General features: G+C 38.0%; 1 pseudogene; it reads right to left on the reverse strand.

The window, feature by feature from the left end:
• Window positions 1-285: 285 nt before the first annotated feature.
• Window positions 286-13622, reverse strand: part of LOC149164856 (uncharacterized) — a 37713-nt pseudogene continuing 24376 nt past the window's right edge.

The following is a 13622-nucleotide window of genomic DNA, read 5'->3' on the forward strand; positions in this document are numbered from 1 at the left end:
GATTTTTGGTTTTGTGTAAATGTAAAAAACCATAGGCCTATGAAATTTAGAGTGCCCGCACTACAATACATGAATGCATGGGATTTTTACACGATAGGATTTGGGGTCCAATCCTATGGAGCCTGCTTACATTGCATTGCATGCCCTATATTTGAACACTTGGCTACACCACCTCAGTGAAAAATATTTGCATTCCTTTGGTTTGAACTCAAAAGAATTTAACTTCAATGAAATCCTTTTCTGGAATACTTTCTGACACAACTGTCTCAAGGTTTATCCATTTTTCTACTGGTCTCTGAATAGACATAGAGAGGATGGATGAGGTTGAGAAGTGCATGGAAAATATCCTGGTCCTAATGATTCTGGATAGGAAGTTGAGTCACTTGAAAAAGAAGCAGAGTTAAGTTGAAAACTTGACCCAAAACGAAATCCAGTAAATGGGTATGATTTACTAGTGGCATTTGAAAAGGAAATAATAGGATCTGAAGAGAATGATTTCTGCCCTTTATATGTATATCACCACTAAACAAATTAGGACTAGGTAATGAACTCCAATTAGACTGAGATGCAGATGCAACTGTAGTGATAACTTGATGATCTGTCCTGTCATTAAAATGCAAAGGTATTGTAAATGACTGAAAGGCATCTCTAGCAGAAAAACAAGATGATGAATTGAATAGCTCGACCTTCATTCTAAGGTCAACTATAGGTTGGGAAGATGAGCTGAAATTCTATGAGGCAACAATTCAACTCCACCATCATCAAAAGTGGGCCCATCATTCAAGTCAAAATCTCTCAGAACACATGAAGCTCCAAGGGACGATGCACTGGTGTCAGCCTTCAAAGTCAATCCAAAATTTTCAGCACTGATACCAAGAGGCATTTTGATCAGTTCATTCTCCCCACTATCATCAATGTGATTCAATTCTAAATATGACTTCAAAGGACTACAAGGCCTGGTAGGAGAAAAAGGTTCAACGATTGAAGATATAAAATATTTTCCGCTCATATCTCTGCATCCAAATCTTATTGATGGTTCACATATTTGAGAAGATAAATGTGTTGTTATTACCCCATCTTCAGTTTTTTTTCTCATAAGCCACATTAAGATCAATATCTAATGAATCTCTATTTCCTTTTCCAATTGAATTAAATGCATCAGAATATGAAATTGGTATTTTGGAGACAGGATGTTGAAGATCAATTATTTCTCTAGTATTTGTTGGTCGAAAAGCACTTGTTGCTCTAGATCCTTTCTAACCTAGTTCTCCTATGATTTTCACTAGATTTATTGAAGGAATGAAAGGTCCCTTTGACCTAGCAACCACTACAATTGGTGTTGCTAAGCTAGTGCACAATATGATAATGGGAACATAAGCACTTGTGTAAGGCACAACTGATAAATGAGATGTTGATGTGGATAGTGTTGCGTCATAATGACCTGCTTCATACAATTCAATAGATTCATTTAAGTCAAAAGAAAGTATTTCTAATGAATCATTGCTTTCATCATACTTTGCTAGAGGGACAATTGTTGCAATACTCTAGTCAAAAGAATGCAATTCATCTCACCACGCACTATGTACTGTTGTTTTCAAACAAAATTCTTGATGTTCTACAAATGTTGAAGGTACAACTATAATGCTTTATGGACATTCATAAAAAATATTAGAATATACCTTTGAAATCTCATTATGTTTGATTTGAACTTTCCTTTAAATGTCACAAATATCAAGAAAAATACAAGATCCCTTCTCTGTAGCAACATTTTTCTTGTCATAACAAGACGTCACACTGATTCCTTTATTTGCTACTTCTCCAGATGCCACAGTATGCTCTCGTTCCATGCACTCTATTTTTTCAATCAGAGTTTCCCAAGTATCCTAACTTATATGTGATGTTTCTGGTAAGAGGAAGATGTTAATTAGCTTTGTGCCCACCCTTTCCTTGGTCTTCATGTTCAATTCCATAGGTAGAATGATATTCCTTGGCATTAAGCCCGTCAGCACTTTTATTTTGTTCATAAGACAAACTTATATCCTCTACATCTTTATCAAGCATCTTATTATGGCCAGGCTACTTGTCATGGCCCTCTTCTTTTTCCAACCTTGTTTGCCACTTGATGTGTAATTTGCACAAAATCATTGTTAGAAAGGTCTGCATGATAATTATTTGGCTCCCTAACATCAAAATCAGAGACCCCTGTGCATGGAGCATATCCTTCAATTGGATTTTCTTGCAGTAGTAGAAAATCATGAAATTAGTGACTAGGTGACTAAAAAATTTGGTCACCACAATTATTTCAAGTGAATTACTACTAAATTTGAGCAATTTTAAGTGACTTAACTAAAAATTACTAACTTAATTGACCAATTTAGTTTAGGGATAAAACATATGACTAGATTATAAGTGAAAAAATTAATAATGATTAACATAAATGATTACTATAGTCCAAGAATAAAAATATGACCAAATAAAAAGTACAACAAGTATATGAATTTGTCATTTATGTTAGTATTTTTTAATAGTGTCACTCCGGAAATGGAAAATTGCAATTTTGATATTGAAGTGTTTCATTTCACTATAGGGGTTTCTAAATCCGTTTGTAATGTTAAAATTTAACTAGATAGTTTCAATGATCCCTTTAAAGCGGTATATGAATCCACCTATAATGCTAAAATTATAACAATTTTATACAATATACTAGAGTATACGTTTACAATATATATTAGTTTTATAAGGGACAAAAAAGAGAGTTTGAAACTGATATAGAAAGGGTTTAAGGGTTAATATAAGGAATTTGTTCCTCACATCTTAAAGAGACGACACACTATTTGTTGTGGGGTTTTTGTGGTGTTATTACATACCATGGTTGATTATTGCACTAGATTCATAGAGATAATTATTTTATTAATTTGAATTCAAAGTATGTTGATTTAAACTTGGCTAATTAATATAAATCTAGATTACTCTTAAAGCCATATTATTCTATAAATAATTCTATAGATACATGCATTACAAAAATGTGTACAAATCCTAATAGTACATTCACATTCTTAGAATGTGCACACACTATTATTAGAAAACCATACATACTAAAAAATATTGTGGTTCTTTATGTAGAATAACATGCCATGGCTCCCATGTCCAAGTTGAAATTCAAATATCCCTTAGAGAGACGTATCTATGTGGTTGTTTGAGGGTTACTTCATGTTCCTTGAACTCTAGAAGCTTCATTTAGGGCCTAAGGCCCTCTTTTATCCTCCCCTCAAGATAGTACATTCCCCAAGACCCATTATTATTATGTAAACCATACCAATGGTGACAAACATCCCCCCCAAACACCAAATATCCCCTAGAGATGTCCCGTGTGGTAATTCAAATAGTTGTTCAAGAAGATTGATCATGGGAAGATTAAAATATGACCCAAGAACCCTATGATCCTTCCTTCACAAGGATTAAGGCCCCAAGTGCCATACATGGTGTAAAAAACCTCCTAATGATATTGAGGCCAAACTTAGAGGCCCTAAGAACCAACTATGGCACAAAAAACCTTCAAATAACACCCATAACATACATGAAGGCTAGCAATATCTTATAAGATAGGTTATGTGTGGTGGTTTGAGGCCTGATTCATATCCATTGAACTACTAGAGAAGTTTTTATTAGGGACTAAAATTATTGTTTTCTTTCCCTATCTATCGTAGAGGGCATAAAACCCAATCTTATTATGAAAAAAATACTAATTGTGACCATATTCCCATTCTAATTTTTTGTTCAATATGGATATTAAACATGAGAAATAATTTTTTTAGGCTTAGGGCCCTTTTTCATTCCTTGGCCAAGATATAAGTCCTAAATCCCATATATGATGTGGAAAACCTCATAATGAAACCCTTATCCTAGACATAAATTCACATCGAGTTGGAATCCTTTATAATTTCTTGAGCCTCGCCATTTAAGTTTTCCTGTTTTCATTAATTTCTCTTTCAAGAGTTATGGTTAAGTTTCTCACATATAGATATATAATAATACCATAAACTATCTCTATCAAACTCATAATTGAAAATAAGAAACATAATTTTTTTATATATCTATCATAGTCTTTATAATTTATATTTTCAAAAACAAAATCATATTTATTAAAATATAGTATGACATACTAATATAAGATTAAATAAATAAAAAAATTCGACCATTAATTTTAATATATTCTTCAACATATAAATTAATCGATTGAGTTTGGAGTATGTCTTAAAATAACTTGCTTTTGCTTGGCTAAGAGCTTGTCTTCCTCAAAAGTAAGGAAGTTGACTAACCACCCAAGACACAGAGGCATCTAGTAGCAGTGAAGGCCTACCCATTTATAGACCACCAATGGTTCATTTTAAGTGTCCTGGTTTTCCTTAAATAAGTAGAAAAAATTGTCCTCACTGCTAATTTAACAACTAAATTATAATAAATTTTTCTACTATTAAGAAAAAATAAATTAATCAAGTTAGAAATGGTTTAGTTTTTATTAAAATTAAATTTCTCTAATTTTTAATTAATATTAAGTTGATCAAATTGAAAAATTACATGTTACAAAATAAAAAATAAATAAAAATTTACAACAAAATCATTGTTAATACATTTTTTTTTGAAAATTACATGACTTTAATGAGGCCATAAATTCATCTCGCGAAAATGTAATCCATCCAAAAAAAACCATGTAACTTTGGACTCCCACAACGCTTCCTTCCTTCTGAGTTCATTTCTTCATTTTTGCCCAAAACCTCATTGAACTATTTTTCAGGGTTTGCAATGGCTTCAATCTGTGAGTAGTCGGAGCCTTCGGTATTCATTAATTTGATTAAGAATTATGGTAGTGCTTAGAAGAGGCGAGCAACCAATTTCACCTGTACGCAGGAAACACTAACAACATCAGTAGGGCACGGTGGTGTGGGGCAGGGCAGACATGGTTTGTGGTTTTGAGAATGGTCATATCCTGGCACTTTGCCATGTAGATGATCTCCTTGAAGAAGCCCATTGATCTGGTGCTTCATATGCTTTCTAAGTAAATCATAAAGCTTGGCCATGCTCAGGGTTTGATTCTGTGTTCGTACCCTATTTTTATGCCCTTTAGATTTTTAAGCATAGGAGTTTTGAACCGTGGTGAAATTCATCAAGACACTTCGAGAATATTGCAAGGAAATTAAAAAGTAAAATTATTATTGTGTTTCCTTTGATTTTAGAGTTAATATGATTTTTTTATTGGTACATTTCGTTTTTTTATTGATCAGTGATATGAAAGAAATATTTCACATGGCCGGAGAGATTCTGAGATTTCTGAGCTTGCACTTCTTTATAATATTCATTAACAACGCGTTTTCCAATACATTATTAGATCATCCATCTGTTTAGGGTGTGTGGAAGATATTTTGGGTATATAGATGAGTCTTTCAATAAATGCTTTCGATGCAATGATACTCTATGTTTTCCTCTCCTCCTATGCCACTGTCACAATGCCCAGCTAATTTATTGGTAGCTATGAACACCAATATCCAATTTATCATGGAGGGAGAGAGTTTGAATCATGTATCTCCCTTGAATTAATGAGGCCTCATAAATACACCAAGGTTATCCTTGAATTCGGGGTTCATACAAAGAAGTTTTCTCTTTTTATTTTTTTTTTTGAAATTTTTTGGTTTTCAAATCTGATGACCAAAAATCAACTGGCCAAATCAGTGGAAAGTTGTCCATTCAACCATGGGGGTTTGCTATTGTAGTTCCACTTCTTGGTTCTGGGCCACAAATCAACACACAAATAAGCCTTTTGCATCATTTATCACACACAATTAAGCCTCTCCAAATGTTTACTGTGCAAACAACTAAGCCTTGTTATGCTAACTGCATTTTCTTTTGTCATTCAAAAATTATTTCATTAGATTTTCAATAAAATACAGCTTAAGATCATTATGGCAGCCTCGGCTCTCCCATTATGACCAAAATATTTGAGAGTGGGGGCTGGGACATACCAAAAAGACAACTAACATACATTATTTTGGAGGGCATTCAAGCCTAGACATAACTCACATAAACAAAAAGAAAACCATAACTGGTAGTTGCATATCAGGGTGGCAGGTGAGGGGGAAGTACATGAACCAACATGATCATGGATATGGAAGTCAATATGCTCCACGCTTGCTCCCAAACTATGAAGGTGGTTGTTAGTACGATGATGGTGACGTTAACGACTATCCAGTTGCTCCAATATCTCGTTCTGGCTATATTGGATGTCTTGGGAATAGGCCATAATCTCATTTTTGTCTTCATACCTGTGATCTCGGAAGATATCCATATTGATAGATTTGATGAAGTTGCACTGTAAGAGATTCCACAGTGACTGGAGCTACCACATGGCCATGCGAATGAATTGGAGAGACAATCTTTATTTCCTCAGTGTCCCAACTACTAGAATTGGTCGAGGATGCACTATGTCTAGGCTCAGGATGCCTCTCTAATTGCTGCTACCCACCCCCATGGAGAGGTCAACCCCTTGACTAGGCATTGAGAAAAGAGGAAAATTAACCAGAGAGAAAGGGAAGTCTCCCCAAAAATAAGGACACCTGCAATAAAAATAACTGACACTTGGGTTGCTGAACCACCTCCGAGGAGACTACTGCACTGGAACGGTCACCACCCTCCTACAAGGCCGAGGTAAACAAGTCACTAACCACAATAGGTGGCTTGCACCCCCCTCTACCACAATAGCCCTAAGTGCACTTCAACCCATAAAGGAACACCGTATGTGCCCCAGTCACACCGAGGCCGACTTTGCACCACACAATTCCAAAGGACAGCCACATGGATCCCAAAAATTCACACCCGAGCACCATCAGATGGGTGAGGTTCTGAGAAAACAACCCCACATAAATGGGAGGTTCAAACTCCTCAGCCCACACACCGTTGACCACCCTTTGATAGGAATAAGACAAGCAAGCTGCGATCCACACTAGATGGCCTTCACCTCCTCTACCATAGACACCCCAGGTGAAATTCAATCCACTAAGAACTAGTGTTTTCAAAGTCAGCTGGTCCTAACCGGTAACCAATCAAACCAGCCGGTTAGCAAGGCCACCAGTTAGAACCGGCTGAAAAACCTCGTCAGGAAGGTGCTTTGGCTAATTTTTGGCCCTAACCAGTCCTAATTGGCCAGTTTAGGACGGAACCATCTGGTTTGTAGTCAAACCAGCTAGTTCAGTCCTAAATTGTACCTGGCATGCTAGCCGCCACCATTTGTATTGCTGGTTTGTTTGTGGGGATCCTATCTCTGACATGATTGGAAGCTTGGACATGAATTGTATGAGGATGAATAACATTCTATCTCATCACATGAACCATATATTCATGAGATTCAGATACAAGGAAGAAAAGTGTGATGAAGGCCTTGTTGTGGCACTCCATGTTTCTATTAAATAGTATGCATGTCATCATGTCTCAAATGAAGCACATTGTGATGATGAGATACACTTGCATGAAGGCAAGGGTTTGGTAAGTCATATTCCCTTCCAAGTTTCTAAATTTAGTAATGATTCTTTTGATGATTTGGAGAGGGTATATTTTGTAGAAGAACCTCGAAGATGAAAACCTTTTAGGTGTTATCATTCCCTCATGTAATGAAGAGCGTGATGGCCAAGAGGATGAGGATTTTGACACTTTTTTATTGTAAGGTGTAGATGGAATTTGTATTACTTCTTTGTTTGTGAAGATCCTAACTCTGACATGGATATTGGGAGTTGAATAAAGAATGGTCTAATTGGCATACTCAATTACTCCAATTCCAATCAGCATCAATGACCATCTCATGAAGCACAGAGAAAGCATTGTAGGGTCTATCTTTGATGATATCAGAGAGCCAGACATGGTGGAGGCAGGTGAACCATTTTTCATTCTTAATGAACAACCATATCTTTTCATCGTGGTGATTCAGTGCAAGATAAAGGGTTTTTTTATGGCAATAAAATTGCAAACCAAACAAATCTTTTATTTCAGTCATTGCTTATGTATTTTACTATTTTGTCGATGATATATATTGCACTCAGTGTCATTTTGATATATTCACCTTCACATGGTATATAAATGAACAAACTTTCCATATTTTGTCTCTATTGGTTTGGAATCATGGTTTTAAATCTTAAAAATAGTTTTGTTTCATTAAAAATTAATTATTTAATGTGTTTTTCTAAAACTGGTTCATTTAGACCTAGCTAGTCCCGGCTCGACTCGTTCCGGTTGGTAAACTAGTTCATTAGGTGGACAGGTGTAATCGCCAGTTTCGATTTTAAAAACACTACGAAGAACCCACTAATTTCTACCTGAGCACCGCCAACTGGGAAAAATTCTAGACTAACCACCATACAGAGAGATGAAGAGACTCACACTCCTTATCCCACACGTAGGCAAGAAGGCCCGGTGAGAAAAATTCCTTCTGCTCAAACCAGTGATGGACCAGAGCTTGGCGATGGCTCAACTCCATGCCTGTTCACATCCTTGGGTCCCAAGGGAAAATCAATCCATGAACCCAAGACTACACCACAAGGTCTTGATCCCCCAAAATTCCTCTCAACCAAGGTTGAAACCCTGGGGGGCCACCATGGATATAGACCACACTCCCTGTGTACCAAAACTCATCTCCCAAGCTTCCACACTAAACTTCCTTTGTGACTAGCTTGCAATTATAAATACGATAGGAGACTCCCACATACCTTTGGATTGAATGCACTAAGTTTGCATGAGTGTGAAGTTATGAAGCGCATGGTGTCAGAGTATGTGTTGAGGGTCACTCTAGTGCCACTTGTACCACAGTACAATCACCTCCATTAGGGGGAGGAGAGTCTTTTTTGTGAGGTCCTGAAGCAGTTGAGCATTCCCAGGGTCTAAGTTAGCTATACCAAGCACTTCATGTTAAGGGGAGGCGAAATCACGATACTTATGTGATGCTCTCTTGTTAGCCAACCTGTCTGCCACTTTGTTACTAGCTTGGATAACATGACCAATAGTGACATAATCAAATATTTTGAAGATATGTCTTATGCATTTGAGCTGAGCCTCTAGCCGCCCACTCTTGGAAATTTTGGTGGTAGGAAAACCATTAATGAGCTTCTGGCCCATCTAGATGACAAATTTTGAGTCTCTTGTGCTATGAACATTGTGACAATCCATATTCCGAGCAAGGGAGAGGCCTTTCTCAAGAGCCATAAATTCTACTACATTGTTTCTCGTGGAGCCACATAAGGCAACATAGATCCCAAAGGGAGAGTCATTAGAGGATCCTAAGATACCCTCGTACCCAGCAAGCACTGGGTTCCCTTTAGAGGCTCCATCGAAATTGATTTGAATGAATCCTTCTAGGGGTAGTTGGAATATAGATGGTGAAGATATAGGGGGGATCTTTTATAGAAGGCATTTGAGGAATGGACATGTTCTGAGCCAGGTTAAGGGCTACAAGAATGGATGTCTCATGTAGGTTGGCTTTCCAGTCATTTAGATCCCATCTCTTTGACATGATTACCTCCCTTTTGTTTTCTTTCACAAGACCCCAAGTAGAGGCACTAGAAGAGGGTTAGTCTTGAAATATAGCTTTGTTCCTTTCTTTCCATACATTCCAAAGGATAAATCCTAGGATTAGGCTTCAAGCTTGGTTAAGTTTTTGAAATAGGTGTTGGGCCACTACTCATTCATAGTGATAAGGTCCTCTTGATAATGATATGTGGTTCCAAAGAGATCAACAACAAGATCCCACACTTCCCTGGTAAAGGGGAAAATGAGTAGAAGGTGCTCCATAGTTTCCTCCTAAACTTGGCACAAAGGGCATTGAGAGGGACCGACAAAGCCGTGTTTCAGTAGGCGGTCCCAGGTAAGGATCTGCTTGTGCCCTATCAACCATAAGAAATGAGTGACTTTGAGCCATACATTGCCCCCCCCCCCCCCCCACCAAAGTTTGCTCCATATTTTTCATCTTGCCGTGTTGTGGGCTTAAGTCTTCTTAATGTAGGCCTCTTTAAGGGAGAAAGATCATGTAGATGAGTATTCCTAGCACAATTTATCATGTTCCAGGGAGAATGGGATGCATATCTGTTGCATCTACTACATAAAGTGCTACCAATCAGCACGAGGGACCTATATATTCCAATCAAATTCAGATTTCCATTGTCACCATTCATGCAGAGCCAAGTTCTCAATCTAGTAATCAACTATATGACCCTTAGAATGAGGAAGAAGTAAGGGGTGAAGAGCTTGTGGAGAGGCTACTTGGGCCAGACGTGGTGACTGTTGCCACGATTCCTCCCAACAAAGCGTTGTTTTGACATTTTTGATTTCCTAGAAGAAATGGTCCCTAATGAGGTGGTTATTTTGGTTAGCCAAGCTACAAATGGCAAAGCCTTGTGGGTAGTAGTGATCTCTTAGCAGCATACTCTGCGTTATTCTTTGACCATACTTTTGGGTCCAAATTTGTTTCCATTGCTTTGTTCTACCCTGTATCCAATGACACCATAGCTTCACCCCCAGTGTCGTGTTAAGATCTCTTCGATCTCTCAAATGAAGACCCCCCCGGTCCTTGGGAAGACAATGTTTTTCCCAAGCAATGAGGGGCCATTTTTGTTCCGAGTTTTCACCTTGCCATAGAAACTGCCTAAAGATAGAGACCATTTCTCAGTATATTCCCTTGGGGGTAGGGAGAACAGAGAGTTGATAAATAGGGATTGCTTGCAGGACCGACTTTAAGAGTGTAGCTCAACCAGCCAAATTCATAATTCTAAAGGTCCAATTTGACAATTTTTTCATTATTTTGGTGCATAACTCCTTCCAGTGGCTAATACACAGAGGATTTACCAACAATGGAATTCCCAGATACTTTGATAGAAGGGCCCCAATAGGGAATCCCAGAATATGGGCCAAAAACACATGAATGGGCTGAGGAGTATTGAAAAAATAGACATTGGAATTTTCCTTGTCCAGAAGCATACTTGAAGTAGCTTGGAATTATTCTATGATTCCATCATACATTAAGGCTTCTTGAACCATCACTACCCCATAAAGTTATCATCCACAAATTGCTGGTGGGTCATTGAGATGTTAGTGCATAGGATTTGGATGCCCTTCAGATCATTTTGCAATTTTGCCACCTTAATCGCACGACTCAAGCCCTCAGCTGCTATAATAAATAGAAATGGTGAGATAGGATCTCCTTGCCTGAGTCCTCAAGAGGATTGGAAGGTAGGGGAAGGGGCCCCATTGACCAAGATAGAGAAGAAAGGGGTAGAGATCATTGAGTAAATCTAGCACAACCATTCATTTGCAAAGCCAAAAGCTCGCAACACCGAGATGAGGTAATACCAACTAATCTGATCATAGGTCTTTGAGAGGTACAATTTAAGCAAGATTCCCATTTTCCTTCAGCTCATGAGAGAATGGATGACTTCATGAGCGGAGACTATTCTATCTAGAATTTTTTGCCCCTTGACAAACCTAGGTTGCTCTTGGTCGATGATGTGGTGAAGGATGGGCTTCAATCTTCGAGCTCGAACAAAGGATAAAATTTTATAGATCACATTGCAAAGGGTGATTGATCTAAACCCACCCAAGTTATTAACCTCTTTGGCCTTAGGGATAAGGGTGAAGAAAGTAGCATTGATACCTGACCAGATTTGATGCCTTTGGTGAGGCTCCTCCGTAAGATCTACAATCTCAGGTCCCAAGAAAGGCGAACATGCTTTGAAGAATTTTTAAGTGAAGCTCTTCAGACTAGGAGGCTTATTAGAGGGAATTTCCTTCACCATCGCTTCCACCTATTCATATGATACATGTCACATAAGAGCCTCATTCAAATCCTCAGTCACAAGCTGGGTAATATGACAGGTGATTCTCTCTATATCTTTGGCTATGTTGATATCTTCTTTAGTTAAGAGAGAAGAGTTGTAGGAAATCGATTCACTCTCCATATCTTGGTCGTTTTCTAGGGGATCCCCCTACTCCATAGTGATAGAGGTCATTTGATTATGTTCGCTATGACTGATTATAGATCGGTGGAAGAATTTTGAGTTCCGCTCTCCCTCTTGAAGCCATTGGATTTGAGATTTCTGATGCCATAATGTTTCCTCCTAGATTCACCTTTCCTCTATTTGGGCTAGTAGGTGTCCTTATTGCATTTCTAAGTACTCATAACGATAATCACATATGCTCTGGATTTATAGCTCCTCCATTTGTTGCTTAAGCTTATGCTTCTCATTTAGGATATCCCCGAACTCCTCTCAGTTCCAAACCTTGACCTTTAATTCCAGAGTTTGGAGTTTTTCTGAAAAGATTGCATGGACGTCCGTAGACGAGCTTCTAGGGTGTTCCACCTAACTTCTATCTTCTCAATGAATCTAGGATGCCTTATCCAAAAGCTTTCGAAACGAAACAAATTCTTTTTCAGGGGAGAGAGTATCATCATCTTTAGGAAAATTGGCAAGTGGTTCGAGTAGAGAGATAGAAAAATAGAAGCCTCAATGAGAGGGCCTTGTAAGAGTAGCTCTTCTGACAAGAGGAAGCGATCAAGTTGGCAGGCGATCTAGTGTGTGCCTCCTCTCTGGTTGTTCCAAGTGTGTAGCCCTGTCTTCGTTTGCACGTATGCTAGGTGGAGATCATTGATCAGCTCATTGAAGGAAATGGAGCTTGAATCGAACCGTATGACACCTCCCCTTTTCTGTTCGAAGTTCTGAATAAGATTGAAGTCCCCACCTAGGATATAGAGGAGAGAGGAGATTTGAGGGCACAGGGCATAACTGTCTCTGATGAAGCACTCCTTGGCATGAGTGGTGGAAGGTCCATAAACTATCGTCAAGCTGAGCCAGACATCAAAGCCAATGGGCCGACATGATCTATTGAGAGAGTAGCATGTTTCGATCCAGTCTCTTAAGATGACATGATGTGGATTCCATAATACTGCAATTCTGCCAGTCATTCCTATGGCATCTATCATCATAACTTCACTAAACTTACAACTGTATTGAATTGTTTCCAACAATTTATCTGCTATCATATTGGTTTCCTGTAACAATACAATATTCAATTTGACTTTATTGATTTTATCTTTCAGATATAGGAGCTTACCTTTTCTATTGCAGCCCCAAATGTTCCAAGATGATTTTCATTGAGATGGTTGGATGGATCCAGGGAAATAATCTGTCAGTTTCCCCATTTGTCCCGAATTGAGAAAAAGTTCACCTGCTTCTCTAATCACCTCCTTTGTCGTCTTGCAAACCTTCTTTCCTTTTTCTGGAGCTACAGAGTCAGGAAGAGTTATGGCCAGCAAGCTCCCTTCCCTACCAGAGCTAGAATATTTAGAGTCACCTGACATGGGTATCATAGTGTATGACATAGACACATAGATCCCCCAAAACAGAATACAGAGGACACACACATACATAATTTTTTATTAAATTATAGAAACGATATATAGACCAAGATGTAAATCGTTTTTTTAAGTAAAACATAAATGTAACAATTTCCATTAAATTCATGGGTATTAATGTTTAATTGAAATGTCTTCATAGTTACTCCCATAAAGGAGTTCCTCCACTGATCGCTGATTGTAT

This window comes from Pinus tabuliformis, chromosome 5_1, assembly GCF_031772625.1.
Source record: "Pinus tabuliformis cultivar Carrire ecotype Pingquan chromosome 5_1, CPIR1, whole genome shotgun sequence".
Lineage (NCBI taxonomy): Eukaryota > Viridiplantae > Streptophyta > Pinopsida > Pinales > Pinaceae > Pinus > Pinus tabuliformis.